The 10,667-nt window shown below is 26.1% G+C and overlaps 1 long non-coding RNA gene across 1 annotated transcript; it reads left to right on the top strand.

The window, feature by feature from the left end:
- The first annotated feature begins 1,542 nt into the window (after positions 1–1,542).
- LOC109789463 (uncharacterized) lies at positions 1,543–5,123 on the top strand. Its single transcript, XR_014431936.1, has 4 exons — positions 1,543–1,905; positions 2,635–3,161; positions 3,419–3,572; positions 4,966–5,123. It is a non-coding gene; the product is annotated as an uncharacterized LOC109789463 (long non-coding RNA).
- Positions 5,124–10,667: the final 5,544 nt, after the last annotated feature.

Genomic DNA, 10,667 nt, shown 5'->3' on the forward strand with positions numbered 1-10,667 from the left:
AATATAAATTAATGGTTCTTTTAGTAATAATGCATAATTAATTAAAAAATAGTTTTATTATTTTAACTAGAGCTAGACGAAATTAAATCAACCCACATTTACAAATATACAAATGAACTGTGAGAAGTATATATTAACTTTGTAGATTATTAATAATCTTTGTCGCGAGAATCTAATTAGATATCTTTAATATGGTCTCTTCTCAACTATCTCTTTTTTCATATACACAAGACTTAAACTCGAGATCATGCTTTAGGAGATTGAGTTTAGTTTTACTCAAACTAATTATTAGTTGATTTAAATTGACAATTCATGTAACCTTTTTACTAGATATTTAACTATAAATAAATTATTACAAATAATAAATGAACAGGAGGGTTCAAACGATACCGGTGTAATTTTTACTAAGTATTACACCACTCAACAACTTTATATTAAGCATGAATTTTATAAATTCAACCGTTAAACTAAAAATTTTTTACTCTTAAATTATATATACAAAATTTTATATTAATCCAGAATTATTTGATACTCCATTCTTTAAAAAAAATGACATAATATATATATATATATATATATATATATATATATATAATTAAATATGAACACTTTAATTACCTTCAAGTTGTTGTTCAATTTGAACAAAATTTGATATAAACATATAAAGTGATATGAAATTATAATTCAATTGTTAGATTTACAAAATTCACATTTAATATAAAGTTATTGAACAATGTAATACTTAGTAAAAATTACATCATTGTCGTTTGAACTTTACTCATAAATGAATTATTATAAAAATAATAAATTATGTTATTAATAAAATTATTGAATGTTGCATTTATACCGGATAAAAACTTCTCTTAAATTTTCAGTTACCTAAAGTCAAACAAAGATAATAAAATCATTGAATGTTGCATTTATTTTTCAGTATTAAAAACTAGGTATAAGTATGTTTTTGTTATTATAATTACACTTATAATTTTGGTCCTTGTAATTTTTTTAAATAGTCATCGTAAAATCTACCTTTTATTTTATTTTATTTTGGTCTTTCTTATTTTATTTTAGTTCGTATGATAAGTCTAATTTTTTTGTTCAATTCCTATAATATATTTTTTTATTTTGAGTTATATTTTTTGAAAATAAATTAGTTGGGGGATAAAAGCAAATTATTCACATATTGCAAGGACGAAAGGTGTAAAACTGAATATATTACAAAAACTTAACCAAATAATAAGGATCAAAATACAAAATAAAATAAAACTTTTACACGGAACATTTTTATACAGTTGAAAATTTTCCTTTACTTTTACTTATAACAATAATAATATATTTTGTCGTTTATTAAAGATAAAATTCTGTATATATATATATATATATATATATATATATATATATATACGCACATTTAATATTATAAATTATTTATTATTATAATTGTTTTATTTAAGTATATTATTAATTTATTTCATAAATGTATTTTTCTTTGGTCAAAGATGAAAAAAATTAAATAGTATACATTTAATAAGAAAGATCTATATAAAAGTTAAACTTAATATAATTTTCTTTAATGCCCTGACATACAACTCTCATCTGCCTTATTTTTACCTCTTCTCCTTGTTTTAAGATCAAAATTTCAACACCTTAAGAGCTTTTTAGTTGAAAGATCCAAGATACTTTCATTTCTTCATCGTTTCTCAAAGTATCTGTTAAGCTACACTACTCTTTCTATTCTTCAAGTCTTATCCATCATTTTTTTCTCTCATCCTATTGACTTATTTTGTTTTTCTCATATATCTTGGGTCCATAAACCTTGGTGGTTACTAGGTCATAAGGAAGCATTTTGGTGGTTATTTTCAAGCTATTTTGCAAGTTTCCTTGGTCTTTATCATGAATTCTCCAAAGGTAAATGAAGCTTACCTCCAAACACTTAATTTTTATGTTTATATATCTTTCTGTATGGACTTTGTTGCTGATATCTTTGTCCTTAAATATATATTCTCAGTGATTATTCATTTTGAAATAGTGTATAAACGTATGTGCTCATCTATATGCAAAAGAATCTTTTTTTTTTTTATCTTCTTTGTATGAATATTGTTAGAATTGAATTTTTATTTCTTACCCATTAATCAAAAGTTAATGTTTATTTCATTTTTATTTATTATAATAACTGTTTTATACAAAAAAAAAAGTCAAATAAATAATTTTTTAGTTATCATAATAATTTTTTATATGGTGTCAAAAAAAAATATTTTTATAATTATTACTTAAATTAATATTCTTAAAAAGTCAAATGTTTTCAAATGTTTGATTATATTTTTTTTTCATTTAATAGGATATATTTTTATTTATTACATTATAAAAAAATGTCCACACATTTATTCACAATAAATGCTTTTCAAAATCAAAACAACAATCATCAGTAAAAAGTTCACACTTGGTAATAATATTGTGCATGAATGATAGATGTAACAACTACGTATTGCTTGCATAACATCCACTAATTATATTCAGGAAGTGAATTAGTTTTATCATTTAATTTCTCATTCCATATCATCTAATAACATAAAATAGAGAGTTTTCAACAAATTTCTCCACCTTGCTAACAAGGGCATTTCAATATCCTTCTTTAAGACGAAAGCCAAGAACAAATTAGCTAAGTCGAGTAAGATGCCTTCATCGAGCTGTCCTGAGAAAAAACAGAAATCCTTATCCAAGCCAATGAAGCCTTCACCAAGTTCAATTGAGAAAAAGAAGAAAAAGGTTAATTTCGATATAATCATTATTATGTCTTTTTTTTTAGATTTTGTATTTATTCATTTAATTTGAGACTTGTTATATGCATTGACTTTTTCATTTTTATTTTTGCCATAGGTGGAGTCGATCCTTAATTAAGGTCAAATAGTCTTTAGAAAGACATAAATTATAAGAATTTCAATTGTCTTGAATATTTTTTAAATTTTACTATATTATTTCTTATCCTCTACCTTAAATTACCTTTTCTCTTAATAACATGTTGGTTTAGGCTTTATTTTACATATTCCTTTTCTGTCTATGTGTAGATTCAGACAAATTCGTCTAATCATCACAAATACTTACCTTCGTGGGCTACAAAGTGGCTCATGCGACCTAAAGAGCGAGAAGATGGAAGGATCGATAGGGTACAAGCTTTTTTTTTTTACATTGTTTCATCTTCTCTCTAGCTTATCCAATTTATTATGTTTTACTTTTACAAAGTTTTAGTGGTGCTTTAGTAATAATTGAAATAAGTTGATGATGGAATATAGAACATAGAATTATCCTTTTGCACTCTTTTGATCAGCAAATTTGGTTGGTTGTAGTGCTATTGATATTTTCCTCAACAATATTTTATATACTTTGGTGATAAAAACAACTTTAACAAATTGATGTTTTTCAGTTCTATATTCATAAGGAGAATGGAATGACATGTCGTTCTCTAAAAGAAGTTGAGAGATATGAGTTTCATGGAATTTTACCTCCGCGTAGTAGTAAAACAAATGGCAGAGGAAAAACAAAAGAAAACATGTGTGACAATGAAGAAGCAAGCACAAGTGAGTATGGTAATTTGATAAGAACATAGAAGTTTAGAATCTTTTGTTTACTCTTAAGCATATTGTACCATGTTGTACTAAATGTTGTAGAAAATGTATGTTGATTAATGAGGTAACAAATAGACTTTGGTAATTAGTGAAAATGTTTTTAATGTTGTACCTTTATTTTCTTTTACTGTTATACGATTAAATATTTCTTTTAAAATATATCAAAAATTTAAAATAAAATATTCTCAGTGAGTCATTTTTTGGATGGACTACCTTATTATAATCCCACCAATGTTAAAAGAGAACAACCTTCAATTGATTTAGAATTGAATTTGCTCATGTAAAAAAAAAACTAGTTAATTTTACTAGTTATATATATATATATATATATATATATATATATATATATATATATATATATATATATATATCCATATAATTATATTTCTAATTATAAATTCTATTTGGATTTAGTTTGGGTGAGTTTACTTATAACTTAAGGTCTTTTTTATACAATTTTTTTTTTGAACAGCAAAAAATTAAAAAAAATTATATATTGATGAGGTATAAGAAATACCTTTAAGTCTTTTACATAAATAAAATAATATAGATCCTCTGATTCATTGTTAGCCATAATTTACTTTTTTATACAATTGACATGCATTGTTTTATTTTAATAGTTTGGAGGTTGGACATTGTCGGTTAATTTTGATTAATCAGTATAATTAGATTTATATGTAGTTTTTCAAAAACTATATATTCGGATAATTTCTATTAGTAATGAATAATGTGGTTCTTTTTTTTATTAATTGATCTACTATTATCAGTAAACTTGTGGTCTGACAGTTGATTTGAATATATTAGAGTCATTAAGATAGAAAAAATATTATTGACTTCAATTTTTTAAATTAAATTCTAAACTGCCATTTGGTAATTAGTGGTTTTGGATCTATTACAATTGATGAAACATGTATATTCTAAATTATACATAAAATGATTTCTATCTTTAAAAGATTTCGGACTTAGAATATGTATCCAATAAATTGTTTGGTTTCAAAAATTGTTTGATCGAATTATTTAGTTTATTTAATATATTAATTGCAAATAACTTACCTGTACGAAAAGGTTTCTCACAAAAAAAGAATTCTAAAATAGCAAATCAACAACACTCTTGATCTCTATAAAAATTCCCCATTTCATCAATTTTAATTTAAGTTTTAACCAATAAGAAGTTCACTGTTTGTTTTTCATTCTTTGTTACAATTTAGTAAAGTCATATAGTAATTGATTTTGCTAGTTTTGTCTTCTTACTTTTGCATTGTATATGATACTAATATTAATTAATTAACACTTTTAACTCTTAACTTATTTAGCTTTAATGTCTTTTTTTTATATATCAAAATAGGTGATTGCAGCACAGATTCATCGCCAATAGGCAGCGTTGAGGAAGATTGATTCAGTTATGTGATTTTCAATATTTTTTCAATGCTCAAATACTTTTATTATATAACATCTAGATTACATATGGATTTTTATATAATTCTGACTTAATATTTGTACTTTATTTGGTTTGTATTTCTGACTTATTATCTTTTAGATTAATTTAAGAACTTAGAATTTGTGTTGATTGAATGATACTATTTTATTTTCCATGCAACATATTTATGATACGTTATCATCATTAATTAATTTTGTTGAAAGTATCCTTTAAATTATTTGATCATAAATTGATTTAATGTATATCAAAACTATAATAGTTGTTGTGTACTAGGTTTATAATTTACTTATGCGGTTTGGTTTTGCATATCAATGTTATAATAGGTTCATATTCAAGTTATTCTTTTACTTGATTAGTGATACGGAATCTTCCATGTTTATGTCAATAATACTTGAATGACTAAAGTTGTTAATGTCTGATAAGGTTGATTCGAGTAAACGACTCATATAAGATATCTTCATTGTTCGTGCATGGTGCAAGTAGCCAAGTTGATGTGATTGTATGCATGTTGTAACATAAAATGTCGAGTTTTTATGTTGATTGTGCATTGATTCTTGTGGCTAGGATGCATGTTGATGTTGTGAATAGTTAAGGCTTGGTTTTATATGCTCATATGAAACTTTTTATATCAATTATTTTGAACATTTTATATTTATTCTAGACCCCATCATAGATCTTGGTGACATACTATGATGGATTAAAATCATATGTAAAAAGTACATTTTCTATAGTGAGTAGTTATTTCCTATCATAATATGGGTGTCAAATATGACATTTTAATTTACATTAGCACTCATGTTATATGTCGGGTGTCGTGAGACTACACTCAACATAAAATCTACAATTTTTATAATGAGTAAGATCACACACATCATAGAATGTAGAATTTTTCTTTAAAAAGACAAATATTTTATTCATTTTTAAAATTTCTCATACTTATAAATAAAAAATAGATAATAATATATAAAGTAACATCCAAAATTAAATATCAAGATAACTTTGTAAATAATTACTATCAAATATGTATAACAATTATTGTAACTATTATTGTCAATTAATAAGAAAAATAATTACACATCAAATCAAAATAAACAATTATTTTAATAATGTTAAGTATCTATTAGCAATGTAAAAATAAAATATAAAAAAATTATCAATCCATCAAATATTCTCTAAAAAACTAGCTAGATGTTCACCGCTTTTGAGTTTCTTCCAACTCTTTTTAATTTGTAATTAAATATTAGATTGACATTTAACTGACAATTGGGGTAATATATATTAGAGCTTATTCTAGGCTACTGAAGGAAGTCCCACAAGATCAAGCTTGAATCAAAAGACCTAATAATGAAATTATCATAATGAAACTATATATATATATATATAAAAGAATATGTATTCAAATCAGATATTTACATGTGAATAAGATGTCTAACTAACAACTCGGTATACTAGTTTTCTTGTGTAATGAACACAAAAAAACTACCTTGGAACTATAACAAGCAACTACTAATGAGTCTTGTGATTTTAATGGTGTTAGAAACTTGTAAACTTGTAAATTACTTTAAACTTCAAATAAAATTTAAATTTGTACTTACCCATTCAAATAAGGTGTTAAGTAGATCACCTTGCCTCCTAGCCTAAATCATTTGAGGTACGAGGGGGGGTGAGATTATCTTACTGTATAGACGTATATAAGTAGTGAAGTGATCTCAAATAGGGGTGGCAAAACGGGCCAGCTCGACCGTTTTGACCCAGTCCGCTAATGGCTCGCCAAGAATAGGCCAGGTCGGGTCGGGCTAGCCCGCCATAAACGAGCTAGGAATGTTGTCCCGTCTTGCCTAAGGCCAGCCCGCATACCATTAAAAAATTACAAAAAAATACATCTTATGTTCGAATAAAAAAATTACTATAAATAAATAATATAAACACATGAAATTGAAAATGCATACATATTGTGCATAATATATGTTCAACAAAAGCAAATTACAAACTTACAACAAAATCAAATAGAAATTAGTCCAATTACAACAAAATTAAAACCAAATTACAAACTTGCAAAATACTATTTTTTTTTTAACAAGAACCTCAAATGCGGGCCAGTAGGTTGACGAGGTTGGCAGTTTAGAATGATGGGTCTGACCCACCAATAATTAGTGGTCCACAGCTCTTTTTTCCACCCCTAATCTAAAAGCCTCCTTAGAGTTTATAATTTCTTTCGTTTAATGGAGTTAATGTGGTATTCATTGAATTGTTGTTGCATAGGTATGTATTATCATAATTTTTTATTTATTATGATGTCATGATTTATAATGACATCATATTTTGTGTTGCTAGATGGGGGTTAAGGTTGAATGCATGATTTGAGAATTTTATGTAACTGCATTGATTTTAAATTTATTAGTACATAATGTTTGAATTGGAGGTGATTAATTAGAGTGTTGAGTAATTGAGAACATATAACCCTTTGACTAATTTATCTTATGATGTAAAAATAGAGAAAGAAAAGGTGAGAAACACGTACAAATCAATCGAGCTTAATGTGATTTTGCAACTCTAAAATGATAAGCATAATCATGCTTAAGTGAAGCACATCATGCCACCATGGCTATACTTTGGGGAAGTTTTCTCGTGATAGGGACAAATGAGTGAACCACAATCGTGCTTAGAAGAATTCACATTCATGTTAGGTTTAGTGGGAAAGCACATCCATTGATAGCATTGTCGAATCACTATCAAAATTTACTATATTTCTCCTAAAAATTTGTAATACAGGAAAAAACCTAGGCCATTATTTACGAAGAAACAAGCATATTTAAATTTGTATTTTATCACACAATTAGGAAGGGAATTTTTAATATTTGAATAGTATTCAATCAACAAATAGAAAATTAGAAATCATAAATTTAACCAAAGAAGTCTCACTTCAAGGTTTCAATTTGTATGTTAAAATTGTCATAGTTCAACAATAAATCTGAATTCTCAATCAACCTAATTCAATATAAACTTAATCAAAAAATGTAGATCTAAATCTAGATCTATGAATTCCATCAAAATATGAAATGCAATCGCAATCTTACAATTTTAATAAAATTCAAGAATGGTGAATATATGGTTGAATTAGACAATTTAGGTTATTTTAGGTCTAAATTTATATTTAAAATTAATCTTCAATCTCTATTTTAGATCCAAAACAAAATTCACAATCATTAAAAACAAAAGAAAAACCTAATATAGAGAAGAAGAGAAACAGAGAATTCATTCAATAAAAAGATCGGGAACTCGAATTTTATCAAAGTTCTCGAAACCTAGAATTGGTCAACGAACTAGTCATGCATCATAATCATGTTGCAACAATCCAATTCGTGTAATCAAGAGATAAAATCTAATAGAGAGAGAGAGAGAGAATTTTGAGAAACTTCTAGGAGAAGCAACTCAATTTCTGAAAAATGAGATATATGATAAGTGTACATGTGTTACACTTATTTATAGACTACACTAATGGGCCTAATTGAAGTAATTAAAAACCCAGCCCACTAAATCAACTAGTTACATTACTAAAAAAATTCTTACAATCTATATATATAAAAAAAAAAACATATTGTGCAGGGCTGAAACTTTGCAATGCAATTTTGGGTCTCTTAATGTCCAAATTGGCCTTTTCTCCAAACAGAGAAGATGTATAACTCTCTCTAGTCTTTCCAGAGATACCAAGAACATCTAAATTCGATGTTGGGAGCTCTAGATATGGCATGCACAAGAAACAATGTCAAAATAGGAGAAAATTATGTGAATTAACTAAAATTTACAACTAAGACCAAAATGATTCACTAGAACAAATCAAAGCTAATATATTACAATATGATACTAATAAAAGTCAAATAAACAAAAAATAATTCATAGAAAGATATACAAAAATTGTTTTATCACCCATGCTTAAAGGCATGCACACCTACACTTAGATTGAAGCACACCCATGCTTCAAGGGAGCACACTCGTCCTGCTCCCTTGCTTGCCATTATAAAATGAAATTCCATTAGTTAAATAATATAACAAAAGTTGGTAATGGAAAAGGTTGTGTGTATGCGAGACTAACAAGAATTAATAAGAAAATTAATTAGTGTTTTGTAGGAAACCTTATAATTGAAACATATGTCTGTAAAAGGATAATAACTAATAAAAAAGACGAGATACCATGAGATATAATACCTAGTAATGGAGAAAAATGATCAAAGGTAAGAGATGAGCATAAAAATCATAATTGAGACAAAATGCGAAGGGATAAAGTGTAAATATAATTAAGTAATAAAAAGGTGTGAAGAAAAGAAAGGCATTAGAAGGAAGGTTGAATAGTGTCAATCAAAAACTCTACACTTTTTCGAAACAATAAAGTAGTATCAAGACCTTAAGAGTGCAAATAAAAAATTAAGGGAAAAGAACACAAAGTAGTTTTATATTGGTTTATCTCAACCACCAAGACTACGTCCAGTTTTTTATCCACTTAATCAAGTTCTACAATTTTTTACAAAATTACAAGTATTCTTTCACAAGCCACTTCTGGCTTAACCTAAATATTCTTTCACTTTCCTCTTTAAAAAGCTACCCAAGTATTTTTTGAACAACAAAGTCTCTTTAGGCTTCAATAACCAAGTATTATTTACAACAAAAAAATTTCAGGCTTTAAGCAATAACATAAAGTTAAAATTGAGAAATCACTTGTTTCGTTTTACTTACAAGACGTCATACAATGAAATTAAGTACAACACTTATACAAAAATAACGAATGAAGTTTTACAAAAATGATATTCTCTATTTTTTTAAGTCTTCAAGCTCCTTTATATAGATACTTCATGAAAATGACTGTTGCAAATCCTTGAGCATCTCTCAAATGGATTGCTTTGTCTATATTCGTCTTTCTTCTTTGTAGAGTAAAGTGTTCATTGGTGCATTAAATGTATTTCACTAAATTGTCACTTTTTATCTTATCAAGGAGGCTACTTATCACCTTTAAGGTACCGAATAAAAAAATTATTGCATATGTCCATTAGAAATGACTCTTTTTGAAACTTCACTTACTTCGAGGGATTTGCTTGTCCTTTATCAGATAGAAAACATATCTTCATTCCTTTTTGAGGTATGAGTACTAGAGAAAATTTTATTCCTTTCGATTAGTTAAGGAATACCATAAAAAATATGATTAGGTTATCATACATAATAAGTGATATATATTAAATGCATTTTTCTTACACATACAAAAGTGGTTTGTCTAAAAGACTATACATCATATAATCAATCATCTATTTTAATTTGTCTTTATAGTATGGTCTAGAAAAAATAATTTCTCTAATGAAAATTTCTGAGTTTGTTAGCATTAAAAATAATACCCTGAAGGATCCAATATTTTCTTTTGATGTAACAATCTCCCTTTTTTTTATGAAAAAAAACACATTTTTGAAAAGAGAAAGTTTTAAGTGCATTATATCTAGTCGTATCAATTTCTAGAAGATATTTTTATCAAAACATTCATAAGCATTCAAAGTAAGAATTGATGACATGTTCAGACAGACTATATATCATTTTAGTAGTGTTATCTAGAGAGAAAAAAAAAAATA

This window comes from Cajanus cajan, chromosome 2 (assembly GCF_000230855.2).
Source record: "Cajanus cajan strain Asha chromosome 2, NIPB_CcT2T_4, whole genome shotgun sequence".
Classification (NCBI taxonomy): Eukaryota; Viridiplantae; Streptophyta; class Magnoliopsida; order Fabales; family Fabaceae; genus Cajanus; species Cajanus cajan.